Source organism: Callorhinus ursinus, unplaced genomic scaffold (assembly GCF_003265705.2).
Source record: "Callorhinus ursinus isolate GAN/ISIS: 27379988/994484 unplaced genomic scaffold, GSC_fseal_2.0 scaffold2, whole genome shotgun sequence".
NCBI classification, from domain to species: domain Eukaryota; kingdom Metazoa; phylum Chordata; class Mammalia; order Carnivora; family Otariidae; genus Callorhinus; species Callorhinus ursinus.
In genome coordinates, this window is record NW_027397064.1 from 102,444,921 (window position 1) to 102,463,876 (window position 18,956).

Here is an 18,956-nt window from a genome sequence, read left to right on the forward strand (position 1 = left end):
CTCAGTTTTGGGGTCATACAGTAAGAATATGATTAGTTTTATAAGAGACCACCAAACTGTCTTTGAAAGTGATTCTATCACTTTTTGCATTCTGACCACCTCTTGTAGCTCTGTGTCCTCTCTAGTATGGTATTTCTGCCAATGTGCTTTTGATTGGACTATTTAATCCATTCATTTTTAATATTATTATAAACATAGATACATTTATATTTCTGAACTTTATATTTTGTTTTTGTTTTTGTGGCACTAAAAATAATAGCTTTCATCTACCTACTATATTGTACACAAAAGCAGCTGTCGTCCTCAGTGATTTTTGATAAAATGTTTTCATATATACATATATCTGTTTAGGTTGGTTACTTTTGTCTTTTTGTTAATTTTTGTGTCAAAAATGTATTGTGTAAATCGTGGCCTAAAAATATATCTGATTATTTGGTAGTCAGTTTAGAGGAATTGTTTTTCATTTTTTATGTTCAGTTATTACATATATTTTTCAAAATTAAGTTTTTCAAAGCTACAGTATATCCCATTGACATTTTTATTGAAAAAGCATTAAATTTATAAATTAAGTTGAGATTGACTTGGTGTCTTTATAACATTAAGTCTTCTCCTATACAGAGATGGCATGATATATTTATTCAGATTTTCATTTATATTAATAGATAAAGAATTATTTATGTAAGATATAACCTCTTTCTTATTGTTAGGTTAATTCCTAAATACTGTATTGTTAATTTTATTGTTGGTATTGTGTCTGGTATTTTATTACTCTTTTCCCATTTTTCTTTTTTCATTATGGGAGTTGAGAAACACTTCTGATGTTTTGTTATCTAGCAATTTGGCTGAACTTTTTTTTAATTAGCTTTAATATTTTGTCAGTTTTGTTTTTTTGTAAGTGATCATATCATCTGCACGTACAGTAACTCTATTTCTTTTTTTTCCAATCTTGATAATTGTTTTCTCTAATTATAGGCATCCTTTTCATATTACTTACTTTAAATGAAATGTTTCTTCAGTTTCTGTATCAAGATGTTTGTTGTGAGGTTTCTATAAATACAATTTGTCAGATTGTAGAAATTCTCTTCTAGTTCTACTTATCTGTGAATTAAGTTTGCAAATACATATTAACCTTATCAAATGCTTTTTAACCCTCTACATTGTGATTTGGTGTTTTTCTCTTAAATCTGTTAATTTGGTGAGATAAAAATATAGTCATGTAATTATTTCTTTGGTTTTGCATTCCTGAGATCAACCTACACAGTTATAAAATTACGTTTTGCTTAATATACTAGGGGGTTGAATAAACTAATAAATTATTTAAGGTTTTTGCATCTCTGCTCAAAAGAAAATCAGCTCATTTTTAAAATCTCTTTGAATTTAATTATCTGACTTACGTGTCAATGTAATTTTAACTTCACTTAAAAATCTGGAAATTTTCTCCGTTTTTCTAGTTTTGGGAACAACTTATATGTATGACTTTGTTCTTTGAAGTGTGGGAAAATCCACCTGTAAGCTATTTAGGCCTGGGGATTTAGGGAGGCGGGAGACTGCTGACAATTTCATGTTTTTAATTGTTATTTTTCTATTTAATTCTTCTATCTCTTGTGCCAATTTCAGCAGCTAGTGTGTTTCTTATGCTATATATTTTTCCATGTTAAACATATTTTTTGTTTGTGGCCAATCCTTTTCCAAATATTTAATTTTTTTTCTATATTTGTGGTTCTCTCTGCCTCCTTCTCTTTCTTGTTCTAATGACTTCTCCCTCTTTCTATTGTTAATGTTTACTTGTTCTGTTTTACTGATATGTCATTTCAGAAATTTATTTTATGTTTATAATTATTCTTATTGTTTTCTCTACTTTGTAGATCTGTAATATATCTTTTTTGATTCCTTTTCCTGTGTCTTTCAGTTTATTATTTAATTTCTTGAGGCAAATACATCAACTCATTTATTTTCATTTCTTTTTTCTAATAAGTATCATTTTTCCCACTAAGTAAACATTTGGATATTTTGAAATTTAACTGAAATTTGCACTAAGTACTTCAGAGTTGGCTCATAATTTCACCTTTAACTCACTGGTTAAATGGAAGTATGCTTTTAAATTTTCTAAATTTGAGGATGTTTTTAGTTATCTATTTGATAGTGATTTTTTGATTGATTGGATTGTGATGAGAGAAAATAGTTTGTGTATTGAAATGTACTAAGACTTCTTGCATGGCCTTTTTCATTATTCCACATATTTGAAAGAAATATTGAATCTTAAAGAATGGCAAAAAATTGTAAACATATCAGTTAAACTGAACTTGTTAAGCATGCTACTCAATTCTTTTATAACCTAGGATAATTTTGAGAATATTGTATTTTGAGGCATGCATGTATATGTTTGTGTTTGTGTGAATTCCAATTACATTTGTAGATTATATATTTTTCTATTACTTGTCATATAATATGTAGTCGAAAGCTATATAATTATGTGATATATGATTATGGTTATTATATCCACTTGGTATAGATCTCTCCTTTAATCAATATGCTCTGATCCTTTTTATCACACTTTCATTTTTATTTGAATGTTATTTTGTCATATTAAAATGATCAACTTGCATTATTTAACATGTTAGCTATTCCTTTGTTTTCCCCTCTTTTTGTTTTCAACCTTCTTGTGATCTTTTTTCTTCCTATTTAAAGATACATATTATTAGTTCTATATTATTAAAACTTATGAATGTATGCTTTTAATTTAATATCTCAAATACCAAATACCATTTGTAAATTCAGTTATATATACCAAAATGACAGATGAAGGTGAACTTATTTTTCCATTTTCCTTCATATTTTGCAATTATCATGCTTTTTCTTTTTCTACTGCTGCTTTGTAAATTACACATTTTATTTTTTGATACTAACACCTAATTATTAAGGACTGTATGTGTGCAGATTTTCCCAATTATTAAGGATTATCAGTATCTACATCATCTGCTAATAGGAAAAGCTATAGTTTTATCATGCTTTGTAACTAAGCTACCTTTAACCTCCCTGAGCCATTGTGTTGACTTTGTCTGGTTTTAATCTCAAGTTGTTACAGGTGTTCCTTGTGAATATTTTTTACTATCAAAAATATTAATCCCCCAGTGATATTTCATATGTTCTAAGACACATTTTAAAAAGCAACATTTGTTTTAATTAAATTAGTATCCATCTGAATATAAATGTGGTAGGGAAATACCTTGTCATAGTTTAATATTTTGGGGGGCACATAAAATAATAGTACATCACCTAATGTCATTTCTGGTTCAACTAAATATGATGTTTTCTTTGCCTGTCTTTGATACCCATTCTTGTTTTTTCATGGGATCATTTAACACATCATGTAACACTTCTCCTCAAAGTTTTATCAGACAAAATCTCTGTCTCATACTCTTTCTGGGTCTTTGTATGCCTTTGTAGGGGAGAAGCTATAAACCCTTTCAATCAAAATCTGTCATTTAAAAATATATATATTGATTTAAAAATATATTATTATAACTTTGTTCCTATTTACTCTTCTGTTTAGACAGAATCGCTCTTCTGTTTTTACATTTTTTTTTTTTTAGTTATCATTCATAGTTTTCACCCTTTATGCTACTTTTGGAGAGACCCTCTTAATCTTATTTTTCAGTTTACTAATTTGCTCTATGAATCTATCTATTCCTTAATTCAACCCATTATTATCAATTTGAGCACTAAGTATTAAAAAAAACAGTTTCATCTTATAGGTGGAAAGGAATTGAATGACATATGCAACCAAAATATAAAGTCTTCAGTTACATTATGAACATGGCTTAGCTCTAATCTGTTCTGTAAACTTTATGCTTAGACTGACTTCCATCATGGTAGGAAAAAATGGTTTTAGGTCTTGTGCCACATCATCCAGAGTAATTCAGAAGCATCTCTTTCTCCCAAGTTTGCAAAGGAATCCTGATAGTCACTTTGATTTGACCACCTTAGGTTATATACCAACACACAAATCAATTACTGTGGCCAGGGAGCCAAAAAATGTTGCTTGGTTATTGAAGGCCATATTCTCTTTAAGAACCACACAGGTCCTGGGGGAAATCATGGGCCTTTGGCAAATTAGGGTAATGATGCTAAAGGGGCAACCAGTTGGTGCTGATGAATTACTTTGAAAACATTATTTTCATGTCCAATGTCTCCAATTGTTTCTTATTCATACAGCTTGTTCTTTCGTCATGTTTGTAAATGCCTTTTATTAAATTTCTGAAATACTGTGCTTCCTTCTATTATAAATAGGTTTTTTTTTTTGCTCCCCCCCCGACAATATTTGACCTACATCAATACCTTATGACTGTTTTGCTCCAAGCTTAGGTTTATTTTCTCTAAACTATCTGCTGTCTAGACTTGCTCTTCTCTTGGTAAAATGGAAGACTGGAGATTAAGACAGTTGTGTGAACTGAGTATTGTGGTATGGACTCAAACACCTTGTTTTTCATGACTTTTTTTGTACCAAAACATATTCCTCCATGTACCAAGGCACTTCTCTTGCAGCCAACCTTAGTTTTAATGGCCTGGTCCAAAGGAAAGTTGTGTGGATACACACTAATTGGTCTATGTGCACCTGTTCTTTTCTTTGCCTGATTCTGGCATTATCTTCCTGTCTCCAGGTGACACCATTGAACTCTTACCAGGGACATGGATGTGGTGAATCTTCAGGTGAGGGGCACACAGAGGTACATGTTTGTAGGACTCAATATTATGAATGTTTATCTGGTCAGCAACACCAACCAACATTCTCAAATACCATCAGCTTTTGCTCAGAGTGTTCTGTCAGGAGGCAAAAGGTGTAGCTCCAGGCTTCTACAGGTAACCTCCTTCAGCTGGTCTCAGATCCCACTCAGGCATGTTGGCCCCTAGCTCTATCCCTCTTCCAGCCACCATTCTCCCTTACAGAGAGACCCCACCATCATCGGTCTTCCAAGTATTCCTCTAAGTGTTGTTCCCACTAGTGTCCATTCTGATACCTTGTGTTTCTCTAGTGTCTCCACTTTTGGTGTGAGGAACAGTGCAGGCAGCTGCAGCATAATATTGTATCTAGATCCAAATTAGAAGCCTTTTTGATTCCTTTCTGATAAAGGTGAATCTCTTCTATCATTTGCCCCCTCTCTTCTGACAAGATGGATAATCGGGGTTTGATTTCTTATCACTCCATGGGAGGTGAGACTTTTAAATAGGCTTATTTACTCAGAGAAAAAGAAAAATATAATGGTGTGTAATTTCAAGCACAAAAACACTTGATACATATATAATGATATACATGTAGCTCTCATATATCACAATCTATGTGAATACATACCACACTTGTAAGACCATACTCCATAACATAAAATAACATCTAATGGTACAAATTGTTCTTGTTCTTTGTGGTGGGCATTTAAAAAATAAATGAATAAAATCAGGAGGATCTTCTTAGGAACTTTGAAAAGCATCTGACAAGGGCACAGATCATTAAAGAGCTTTCATCATAAGGGTGAACTGAAATTTGTAGAAAGAAAAAGTTAATATGCTAGTCATATAATATCAGAGAATGTTACACCAATCATAAAATGTTGCAATTTCCTATTCTCATTGTTGGTTTACTTTGAAAAATTTATTCTCCTTGTTGCTGATATTCAAAGTCAGTTCTTTAAGTAAACTCTTAAAACAAATATGGTATATAAATGAATTCAATGACTTTTTGTTTCACCAAATCAAGGTCTGTTTGGTTTTCAAGTTTTACATTAGGCTGAAGATACAAGCAGCATTAATTCAGCTAATAGTACAAAGATTTGCAGGCCTTTTTTTATTACAATAATTTTGCCAAAGTTTTTGTGAGTTTTCTTTTTTTCTCATACATGTATGTGTACACACACTTAAGATATTAGGCAGTGTAAAATAAGCCATATAAATTACTTTGTTCTATTTCATTTCTCCTTTGCAGTTTATCATATAATCTTTTACATGAAGGCTTACTCTATCAGATTAGTTTATTCACTAGCTTTCTTTCATGCATGCTTTGTGCTTTCCCACTCCATTAATTTGCTAATGAGAGTTTTGAGCTGAAAAAAATCTTTGGTCCTATTTATCTACATCTTAGTCATGTCTGAAATTTCACATTTCTTCCTTTTTCAGAAAACTTTCCATACAACTTGAATTCTAATTGACTGTGAGATTATCCTCATTTCACTCCCATAATTTTATATGTCCACTAAAAATCTCCATGATTGATATCTCAAAGTCCTGTAACATATGGTAAGAAACCTGTGGTCTGAGTAGGGATAGACAGGGAAAGCTTGAAGGAAAACACTTTGATTGAATTAAGAATACAAAAACCAAATCAATGATCAGTCAAATAGAGAAGACTGAGGGACAAGGTCTTGAGACAAAATTGGAATGAAAGAAACAAGGAAGATAGAAAAATTTTGGGTTGAGTAGGCAAAAACAGGTAATGTACATGAATTTAGAAGTTGTGATCTAGCATCACATACATTTTATTTTATAACATTGCTACTTACACATGTAATTGTATGTTCAGTAGTTAACGTTCTTGGAGACCATGACCTCCTTGAGGACAGGGATTATGTGTGTTTGCTCAGGAATGACTGTCAGAGCCTAGAACAATGCCTGGGTAAGATGGGGTCAATTGAGAAAGCATTAGGACCAGAAAAACAGTGTTTAGCTAAAAATAAAACAAAACTCTCTTATTTCAAAGATTATGGTGTTATTCTAGGAAGAAACTAGTAGGTGCTTAACAGACAATGGTTCACTGTGGAGAGGAGGAATTCAGCTCCCATAAAGCCAAATGATTGCTTGATACATAGAAACCAAAAGAAAAAACTCAATTCAGACTAAGTTTGAAACTTCTTAGTAAATATGAATCAGCATATTCATTGACTAAATGCTGTCTACCCTTGTATTGTCAACTCTAGTCTTCTGGCTTTTTTTTTCCCCAAACACTATCTGTTTTATCCCTACAGTAATTTTATGGGTTTACACTTACCATTTTTGTCAATATCACAAAACACTTTGAGATTGTAGCTGGGTACAAATGCTTACTATCCAAGGAAGCCACAAACATGACTAGCTGATGACTTGAAACTTGTTCTTTTCTGTTGTTTTCAAGTTATGCTTTTTAGTTGTAAGAGTGCTGACACTTCAGGTCTCACCACCTTGGATGTTCCCCTCCTTCCCCCCGCCCCGCTGTCAGGACTCTTTGGGATGTGAGAAGAAAAAGCATAGTTTTGTATGTGCAGATGAAAAGCAAGGTCATGTTATAGAAACTCTAAAACATATGTTAATAGTAAGAGTGCAAGATCTTTTGGATTGTCATTATAAGAAATGGAGTTATGTAAAGTATATATTTTTCTTTATATTTGAAATTTTTACATCTCATTGTTCAGACTTGAAATTGTAACAGTTTTATTTCTTTACTAATTTCTTCAGTGTCTATTCATTCTTACTTGTTCAAAACTTAATTTAAAATTTAAACCTTAAAAAATTTAATTAATAACACATCCAAAAGTTTCATAGAAGGTGAAACAGGAATCAAACCCTATTTTTTTAACTATAAAAGAGCTAAAATCCCAAGTCACAAAACAGATTGAAGAACAATGAAATAAAATCATTGATGATCAAGTACAAGTGTATATGGGTGGAAGCAGATGGGGTAAGATATTCTATCTTCATTATATATTGCCTCTACCAATACTAGTAATCTCAAAAAGCTTATAGGGTCAGGTGGCAGGAGCTCTTTTATACCTTATTTGGTTCAAAAAGTCAGAAAAGAGGACCTAAATAAAGATTCAGGCACACAATAATAGTAATAGAGTTTAAATATATTTGATATTAAAAATAAACACTAAGAAAACTTAAATAATTAACTTTTGGGGGTGAAGAGAGGGAAGAAAAAGATCTATATTAATTTCATCTTATCTCCTCCTAGAAAATTAATAAATAGTGTCTGAAGAAATACAGGTTTATAAATTTATCCATTGCTGGATAGCAATCCACCCTAAACTTCAGTGTGTTAAAAAAACAATTTTTTTTGTTTTGTTTTTACTTACACACAGATCTGTTGGCCATTTGAGCTGGGATTAGCTAGACAGTTCATCTGTTGGTTTGTTTTTTTTTAATAAAGAATTTATTTATTTATTTATTTGACAGAGAGAGAGAGACAGCAGAACAGCAGAAGCAAGGGGAGTAGCAGGCAGAGGGAGAGGGAGAGGCAGTGCTCCCTCCTGAGCAGGGAGCCCGACATGGGGCTCCAGCTTGATTCCAGGACCCTGGGATCATGACCCTGGGATCATGACCTGAGCCAAAGCAGACACTTAACCGACTGAGCCACCCAGGCACCCCTCATCTATTGGTCTTAATCAGAGACTCTGTGTCTACAGTTAGCTATTCCATATGGTTATATCCTCCATTAAGCTACCCCAGGCTTCCTATTGTGACAGTTTTGCATAACAGAGAGGCATACATCATTACGAAGGGCTTTTCAAGTCTCTGATTGCTTCATGTTTACTGATGTCCCAGGAGCTGAATAAGTCACATGGTCAGATCAGGAGTCAACAGGGGAGGGGGCCACACAAGAGTATGGACACAGGGAAGGATAATTAACAAGAATATATGAAGTTATAGTTATAAAAATAATCACTACAACAAAAATACAGGCCTTCTTAATTTAGAAGAAATATATGTCCTTCTCAAAAAAAAGAGACCAGATTTTGAAATTTATATATATATATATCCTATAGTATCAGAAATTAGAATATAAAACATGATAGAACAGAGGTCTCCTAAATCTGTCATAGCAATAAATTTAAATGAGCTAAATTTTCCTACTAAAAGATAAATGTTTTCAAACTGCCTCATATAATAAAACTCAATTCTATGCTATGTAAAAAAAAAACCTTAAAAAGAATTCAGAAACATTGTAATTTTATGTTACTGGAAAAAGCATGGTACAAAGTTGTATGTATAAATGTATTTAAACTATTTTCAATGTGCCTGTAAATACTTAAATATTAAAATATAAAGATGAATAAAAATTTGCTACTGAAAATTAAAAATAAAAAAGATGTTAAAATCCTTTTCAAAGTAAATTGTAATCATAAAATTTTAGGCAAGATAGAATTAAACATGATAACAAAAAACATTTCACCATATTATAGGACTCAGTTTACAAAAGAGATATAGTGTTAATTATTTATGCACCAATAGTGTAGTCTTGTCAATATTTTAAGCAAACACTATAAGTGGTGCATAGATAAATCTAGGAAAAAAATTGTATAAGTAAAATCTTTTGATTCATTTCTTGCCACCATAATGAAGACCCAAACATATAAATAGATTGAAAGTGAAATGATGAAAAAAGATATTCCATGCAAATAATAACCAAAAGACAGCTGAGGTAGCTACAGTGATATCAGACAAAATCAAATTTAAATTAAAAAAAAGATTACAAGAGACAAAGTAGGACAATATATATTAATACAATATTCAATACAGTAAGAAGATATAACAGTCACTAACCTAGTAATAGACCATCAAAATATATGAAGTGAAAATTGATAGAATTGGAGGGAAAAATAAACTATTCTTCAATAATATTTGCATACTTCAAATATTCTCACTCTCAATAAGGGGTAGAACAATGAGACAGAAGATGGTTAAGGACATGATGACTTGACCAATACAACAAACCAACCAGATGTAAAAGCCACATACAGAACACTCTATCCAACAACAGAATACACATTATTCTCAAACGCATATGGTGAATTCTCCAGAATAAACTCTATGTTAGGCCACAAATTATGTCTTGGCAGAGTTAAAAAGATAGATTTTATGCAAAGTATGACAACAGGATAATGTTAGAAATCAATAACAGAAGGGAAACCGCAACATTCACATGTATGTGAAAATGAAAAACCATGCTCTTAAAACAAGTGGTGGATCAAAAAATATCTTAAGCAAAATTAAAAATACTTAGAGATGAATGAAAACAAAAACACAGCAAACCAAAACTTACGGGATGCAGCAAAAGTGGTGCTCAGGGATATATTTATAACTATAAAAGCTTACATTAAAAAACAAGAAAGATCTCAAATCAACAACATAGCTTTACAACTTAAGGAACTAGAGAGAGAGAAAAACAAATTAAACCCAACAATAGTAAAGGAGAGCAATAATAAACATTAGAGCAAAATAAATAAAATGGAGCAGGAAAATAATAAAGAAATTCAATAAAACTAAAGTTGGTTTTCCAAAACCAACAATTGTTCCAAAACAACAATAAAATTGACAAATCTATAGCTAGATTTGCAAAGAAAAAAGAGAGGAGCTTCAAATTATTAAAATTAGAAATGAGAGTGGGCACATTACTACTGATTTTATAGAAATAAAAAGAATTTTAACAGAATACTATAAACAGTTGTCCACCAACAAATTGGATAATCTAGGTAAAATGGAAAAATTAATAGAAACATGAAACTTACCAAAGCCTGCATTCCAAAGTAATAGAAAATCTGAATAGACATATAACTACTAAGAAGATTTAATCAGTAATAAATAATCTTTTGACAAAGAAATACCCTGGACTTGATGGCTTCACTGCTGAATTCTACCAAACATTTAAAGAACTAACACCAATCCTAAAACTTTTCCAAAAACCTGAAGAAGAGAATACTTCTTAACCCATTCTATGAAACAAGTATTGACCCTGAAGCGAAGCCAAAGATACTACAGGAAGACTATAACAAATAACTCTTATGAACATATATTAAAAATTTTTTCAACAAAATACTGGCAAACTGAATTCAAGAGTCTAGTCAAAGGATTATATGTCTAATCAAGTGGGATTTATTCCTAGAATGCAAGGATAATTCAACATACGAAAATTGATCAATGCAGGGGTCTCTGGGTAGCTCAGTCAGTTGAGCAGCCAACTCTTGATTTTGACTATGGTCATGATCTTAGGGTTGTGAGATCCAACCTGCTTTAGTCTCTGCTCCGTGCAAAGTCTGCTTGTCCCTCTCCCTCTGCTCCTCCTTGTGCTCTCTCTCTCTCTCATTCTTTCTCAGAAAGAAGAAGAAAGAAAGAAAGAAAGAAAGGAAGGAAGGAAGAAGAAAGAAAAAGAAAGAAAGAAAGAAGGAAAGAAAGAAAGAAAGAAAAGAATAAATAAATTTAAAAAATCTTAAAAAAAGAAAGAATTGATCAAATGCAATACACCACATTAACAGAATGAAGGGAAAAATAAACATATTTCTGCATCATAAGTAATGCAGAAAAAGCATTTGACAATATTCAGGGCCCTTTCATGATAAAAAATAAAAAAAAACCACTCAATAGACAAGTAATAGAAGGAATCTACTTCAATATTATAAAATTCACATATAAAAAACACAGTGAATATTATACTCAATGATAAAAACTGAAAGTTCTTCTCCTAAGATCAGGAACAAGAGAAAGATATCTACTTTTGACACTTCTATTTAGCATAGTACTAGAAGTCCTAGTTAGAACAATTAGTCAAAAAAAAAAAATAAAGGTATCCAAATTGGAAAGGAAGAAGTAAAATAATCTTTGTTTATAGATGTATGACCTTATATGTAGAAAACTTTCAAGATTCTATAAAAAAATACTGATAGAACTAATAAACTAATCCAGCAAAGTAGCAAGATACAAAATCTACATGCAAAAACTAGTTGCATTTCTGTACACTAACAATGAACAATCTGAAGAGGAAATTTAAAAAAGTTTCATTTACAATAGCATTACAAAGCATAAAATACCTAATAATTAACCAAGTAGGTAAATGACTGTACAGTGAAAACTACAAACATTGTTGAAAGAAATTAAAGACATAAATAAATGGAAAGATATCCTGAGTTCATGAATTTGAAGACATAACATCATTAGATAGTAATACTACCCAAAGCAACCTACAGATTTAGTGCAATCTGTTTTCAAAATGCCCCCCAAAAGTTTTTTTTTAAATAGATTCCACACCTAGCATGGAGCCTAATGTGGGGTTCAATCCCATGACCCTGAGATCAAGGCCTGAGATAAAATCAAGAGATACTTAACCAACTGAGCCACCCAAACACCCCTCAAAATGTTTTTTTGTAGAAACAGAAGAATCCATCCTAAAATTCATACCCTTTATAGTCAAAATAATACTGAAAAAGACTAATAATGGATTTATACTTTCTGATTTCAGAACTTATCACAAAGTTTTGATAATCAAAACAACATGGTACTGGCCTAAAGATAGGCCTATAGACCATTAAAATAAAAATAGAAAATCCGGAAATAAATACTTGCATATATGGTCAAATGATTTTTTTCTTTTATGATAGAGCAGACTCTTTAATGGGAAAAGACAGTCTTTTCAACAAATAGTGCTGGGAAACCTGGATATCCACATGTAAACCAATAAAGCTGGACTTTTATTTAACACCATATACAAAAATTAGCTCAAAGTGGATCAAATACCTAAATATAAGAACTACTAGGGCACCTGGGTGGCTCAGTCAGTTAAGGGACTGCCTTCGGTTCAGGTCATGATCCCGGAGTCCCAGGATCGAGTCCCGCATCAGACTCCCTGCTCAGTAGGGAGCCTACTTCTCCCTCTGCCTCTACCCCTCCCCCGTCTCATGCTCTCTCTCTCTCACTCAAATAAATAATTAAAATATTAAGAAAAAAGAACTATCAAAAGAAAAAAAAGAACAAGTACAGTGAGGATGTGGAGAAATCAGAACACCTGAACACTCCTGGTGGGAATGTAGAATAGTGCAGCCACTATGGAAAACAGTATGACAGTTTTTTTTTTAATTAAAAATAGAATTACCATATATAATCCAGAAATTCTACTTCCAGATATAGACCCAAAAGAACTGAAAGTGGGTCAAAGAAATACTTGTATACCCATGTTCATGACAGCATTACTCACAATAGCCCAAAGCTGAAAGCAGCCTAAGTGTCCATCAGTGGATGAATGACTAAACAAAGTGTGGTATATACACACAGTGGAGTATTGTTTAGCTTTAAAAAGGAAGTAAATTCTGGGGAGCAATGCAAACAAAAAATGAAACTGGACCACTTTCTTACATCATACACAAAAATGAATTCAAAACTGATTAAAGACCTAAATGTGAGACAGGAAATCATCAAAATCATCAAAGAGGCAGTAACCTCTTTGACATTGGCTGTAGTAATTTCTTTCTAGATATGTCTCCCAAGGCAAGGGAAAGAAAAGCAAAAATAAACTTTTGGGACTACATCAAAATAAAAAGCTTCTGCACAGTGAAGAAAACAATCAACAAAACTAAAAGGCAACCTACAGATTGGGAAAAGATACTTGCAAATGATTTATCTGGTAAAGGGTTAGCATACAAAATATATAGAGAACTTATAAAACTCAATATCCAAAAAACAAATAATCCAATTAAAAATGGACAGAAGGCATGAACAATTTTTTCCTTCAAAATTTTATTTAAATTCTTGTTAGTTAACATACAGTGCAAAATTGGTTTCAGGAATAGAATTCAGTTGTTTATCATGTACATGCGACATCCAGGGCTCATCATAACAAGTACTCTCCTTAATACCCATCAGCCATCTAGCCCATCACCCATTCACCTCCCTCCATCAACCCTCAGTTTGTTCTCTATTGTTAAGAGTCTCGTATGGTTTGCCTCCCTTTCTTTTTTTTCCTTTCCTCATGTTCATCTGTTTTGTTTCTTAAGTTCCACAAATAAGTGAAATCATATGGTATTTGTCTTTCTCTGACTGACTTATTTCACTTAGCATAATACCCTCTAACTCTACCCACATTATTGCAAATGGCAAGATTTCATTCTTTTTGATGGATGAGTAATAGTCCATTGTATATACACAACCTCCCACCTGTCAGAATGGCTAAAATCAACAACACACCTGTTATTTCTTATGCTGTTGATTTTAGCCATTCTGACAGGTGGGAGGTGGTATATATATATTTTTAAAGATTTTATTTATTTATTTGACAGAGAGAGAGACAGTGAGAGCAAGAACACAAGCAGGGGGAGTGGGAGAGGGAGAAGCAGGCTTCCCGCGGAGCAGGGAGCCTGATGCGGGACCTGATCCCAGGACCCTGGGACCATGACCTGAGCCGAAGGCAGACGCTTAACGACTGAGCCACCCAGGTGCCCTCGGAGCTGGTATATTAACATGCTTTTGATTTTGTATTTCCCTGATGATGAGTGATGTTAAGCATCTTTTCATGTTTCTTTCAGCCATCTGGATGTCTTCTTTGGAAATATACCTATTTATGTCTTCTGCCCACTTCTTAACTGGATTATTTGTTTTTGGGTATTGAGTTTGATAAGTTCTTTAAAGATTTTGGATACTAACCCTTTATCAGACATGTCATTTGCAAATATCTTCTCCCATTCTGCAGGCTGCCTTTTAGTTTCATTGATTGTTTCTCTCACTGTGCAGAAGATTTTATCTTGATAAAGTCCCAGTAGTTGATTTTTGCTTTTGTTGCCCTTGCCTCTGGTCATGTGTCTAGTAAGAAGTTGCTATGACCAAGGTCAAAGAGGTTGCTGCCTGTGTTCTTCTTTAGGATTCTGATGGTTTCCTGTTTCACATTTAGGTCTTTCATCCACTTTGAATTTATTTTTGGTAATGGTGTAAGAAAGTGGTCTCACAAACCCAGACACATAGGTCAATGGGACAGAATAGAAAATCCAGATATGGACCAAAACTATATGATCAACTAATCTTCAACAAAGCAGGAAAGAATATCCAGTGGGAAAAAGATAGTCTTTTCAACAAATGGTGTTGGGAAAACTGGACAGCAACATGCAGAAGAATAAAACTGGAACAGATATTTCTCCAAAGAAGACATCCAGATAGCCAATAGACACATGAAAAGATATTCATTATCACTTACCATCAGAAAAATGCAAATCAAAATTACAATGAGATATCACCTCACACCTGTCAGAATGGCTAAAATCAACAACATATGAAACAACAGGTGTTGGCAAAGATGTGGAGAGAAAGGAATCCTCTTGCCCTGTTGGTGGGAATACAAAATGGTGCAACCACTCTGGAAAACAGTATGGAGGTTCCTCAAAAAATTAAAAATAGAACTACCCTATGATCCACTGTTAGATAGTAGGGAGGGAGAGAGAGAGGAAGAGAGAGAGAGACAAACCAAGAAACAGAATCTTAGCTATAGAGAACAAACTGATGTTACCAGAGGGGAGGTGGATGCAGGGGGTAGGTTAAAAAGGGGATTAAGGAATACACTCATAATGTATGGAAGTGTTGAATCACTATATTGTACACCTGAAACTTATATAACACTGTATGTTAACTGGAATTAAAATAAAAACTTAAAAAAGGAAGTATATTCTGACACCTGTTACAACTAAATAAACCTTGAGGATGTTATTGTAAGTGAAATAGCCAATCACAAAAAGACAAATACTGTATAATTCCACTTATATGATGTACTTTGAGTAGTTAAATTCACACAGGCAGAGAGTAGGATGGTGGTTTCCAGGGGTGGGGACGGGGTAGGGGGGCGGAGACTGGAAGGTGACTATTTAAGGGGTATAGAGAGCATCAGTTTTACAAGATGAACAGAGTTCTGGAGATGGATGGCTGGAGTTCTGAGAGAGTGATGGTTGGACAATAATATCAATGTTCTTAATAGTACTGAACTGTACACTTACAAATGGCTGAGATGGTAAATTTTGTGTATTTTACCACAAAAAAGTTCTTTTTAAATTAATACAAATATTTGGAGTTAGGTTGAACAGGTACAGTGATTCAGTTTTGCAAGATGCAATAGTTCTGGGGATGGATGGTGGTGATGGTTTCACAGTAATGTGCATGCCCTTAATACTACTGAGCCATGCACTTAACAGTAGTTAGGATGTTACATTTTATGTTATGTGTATTTTACCACAATAAAAAAATTGTCATATAAAACCTTATCACATGAAGTTTTCTATGACTTTTTTTTTTGCATTAAACATGTGTCTGGCACAAATCTTGTAATGGTGTTAAGGTACATATTTGCTTTACACTAAATTCAAGGCTAGTAACAACTTCAATAAGGAAGCAATAGACACTTCTCTCCCCTTTCACTTTATGGAATATACAGAGTGAGAAGATTTGTGTTGTTGTCACAAATTTCAGCCTAGAAAATTTTGCCCAGGCTTTAAAAACTGTTCATCACTTTATTGAAAACATGAAATTCCTAAAAACAAACAACTAGCACCAAATAAGTCTTAAGAATATCATGGTGGAGCCATACAGAAATAAAGTCATTTCCAAGTTCAGTAAAACTCCAGAATTTGTTCAAATTTATTTAAAAATGCATGTTTATTAAAGAAACTGGGGGAAAGCATCCAAAGGAGTAGAAAAGTGTTCATAGTTCACAATCACAGTTACATGTGACTTTTGTATTACTTCTTTCCAGAATATTTCTATGCATTTTAAGTAGTCTTAAGTATACTGTAAAATGTGGAATTATTTCTGGCTTTTTCACTTTATATAATAATGGTTTCTCACGAGCATTTGTTTCTGAGACTGTGCCGTGTGTCTGGTTAGATTTGTTAATTAAGAAATTATTAAGCACCCAGTGTGTTCCAGACGATTCTGTATACTGAGGAAGTTGCAAGAAAAATGGAACTCATGAAATTTAGAGTCAAATTTACAATGCAGAGGAGCAGATGAAGGTACAAATCCAAGGGGTTTTCCAGAAGGCAAAATCTGTAATATTCTCAAGCAGGGTTAATCAGTCCTTCCCACTGTACTTTCTAATTCAGGTCCTCATTCCTTTATCCTCAATTCTAAAATCCTGGAAGCTCTTAACTGATTTGGTGGTGAAACCTGAGCTGACCTGAACTCTTTGGGGAGCAAATATGAACTGAGCAGATGTGATGCTATTTATAGTCTCTAGCACATTTAGCATGAATGTTCACAGATTCCCTGAAGAATCATCAATGTGTTTGCTTATTGACTGCTGCCTTAGACAAAGGGCATCATACGCTTTAAGTCATATAAGCACTGCATTATCTTTTCTTAAAATTAAAAAGTTCCAGATTCCAAAACAAATCTGTTCTAAAGGTTTCAAATAGATTATGGGCCTGCACTTATTTCTTTCCTGGTTTTTATATCAGTGGATTGCAATATTTCCATGTCATCCTTGGTAGACTCTGATCTTCTGGAAAAGTTGACTTATTTCACTTTTGTACCCCCAGTACTTTGTGCATAATAGATGTGTAATTAATAATTGTTGTGGCCTGCTGTATCTGGCAAGGATATCAGGCACTGAATCGTGCACACTAGGATAAGGAGAAGCATCCTGGGACCCATTTCTGAGGCTTTAGATTTGCAGGGGCTATCCTCTGATGGCATTTCAGGGCATGCCCATCATTTTCTTCCTTGGAGGTTGAACTCCAGCTAAAGTTTTAGATTTTTAATGTTACATAGCAACAGTGCTGAGGATGTCAAATTCTCATACACTTTTATCATTTACCATGTTTCTAGATGATCAGATCATCTGGTTTGACAAATACTGTTATGTTGGAATTTTGCTTTCTTGCTGTGTCTTGAATCCATGACTTTAAGTCAGGGACTCATGTTCGGGTAATCTTTTATTTTCTTGTTCAGGTTCACTGCAGCTAGAGTATTCTTTCTAAATGTAAACTTTTTTTTTTCAAATATAAATACATCTCCTTTGATTAAATCCAAAATTACCTCTAATTTCAGTTATTTTCCATTTTCCCAAGTTCCAACAGCTTTGTTCATTTCCTTCTGCAATTGGCAATCCATTTTCTTCAAATTCTGAGCTCTTTGGAGAGAGGCATCTTACTTTATTCATTTGTGCATTCCAGTGTTCAGAATCATATTTTATATATGTAGATACTGAGCAATTTTTGGACAAACTTTTAAAAATTATTGCCAGTGTTCTTTTATGCACATTTAGCTACACTAACAAATCTTCAATAAAACAAAACAAAACAAAAAACTAAGTGATAGGAATGAGGCAGTACATGTAAGATATTTATGGCCAGAGGACCGCAGATCCCACTCAGCTCCACTTTGGTCATAGACCACATGGGGAGGAAGTGAGTTGCAAGTGACTGGCAGGAACAAGTGCAAAGCTGAGATCTGGTGCCCATTCTGCTGAATCTCAGCTGTAGTCTTGCCTCCAATTAAGCTGAAAATTATGATAGACCCTAGGTGGATCCCTTGCATAGAACAAGCACTCATAAAACATCTATTGATTGGGTCACCTGGGTGGCTCAGTTGTTAAGCATCTGCCTTCGGCTCAGGTCATGATTCCAGGTCCTGGGATAGAGCCCCGCATCGGGCTCCCTGCTCAGCGGGAAACCTGCTTCTCCCTCTCCCACTCCCACTGCTTGTGTTCCCTCTCTCGCTGTGTCTCTCTCTGTCAAATAAATAAATAAAATCTTTAAAAAAAAATAAAACATCTATTGATTGAGTATTGCCCTGAGAAAACAGATCCCTAGTAAAAGGAAATGCTCAGATTGGCAGAAAAGATATGTGAAATAAGGCTAACCCTTACCATCACCATATTTCCTTTAAAATCATGCTTGAAAACCAGTGTGGTTTCATTTCAATTCCTTAAAGAGGTGTTAATTTCTACTCTTCGCTTTTAAGGGCCTGAAGAGGAACTGGGAAAGGCCATTTGGCAGGGACAGGACTGGAAGTTAAAGCAAGACATCAGAATTCTTAGAAGAAAAGGAGTGAGGAGTCATTCTTATATTTGTTATTTGTATGTAATTTCCTCTGGCCGATTTTAAGAAATTTTTTATTACTGGTTTTCAGAAAATTGCTTATGATGTGCCATACTCTAATTTTTTTTTCATGTTTCCTTTGCTTGGGGTTTGTTG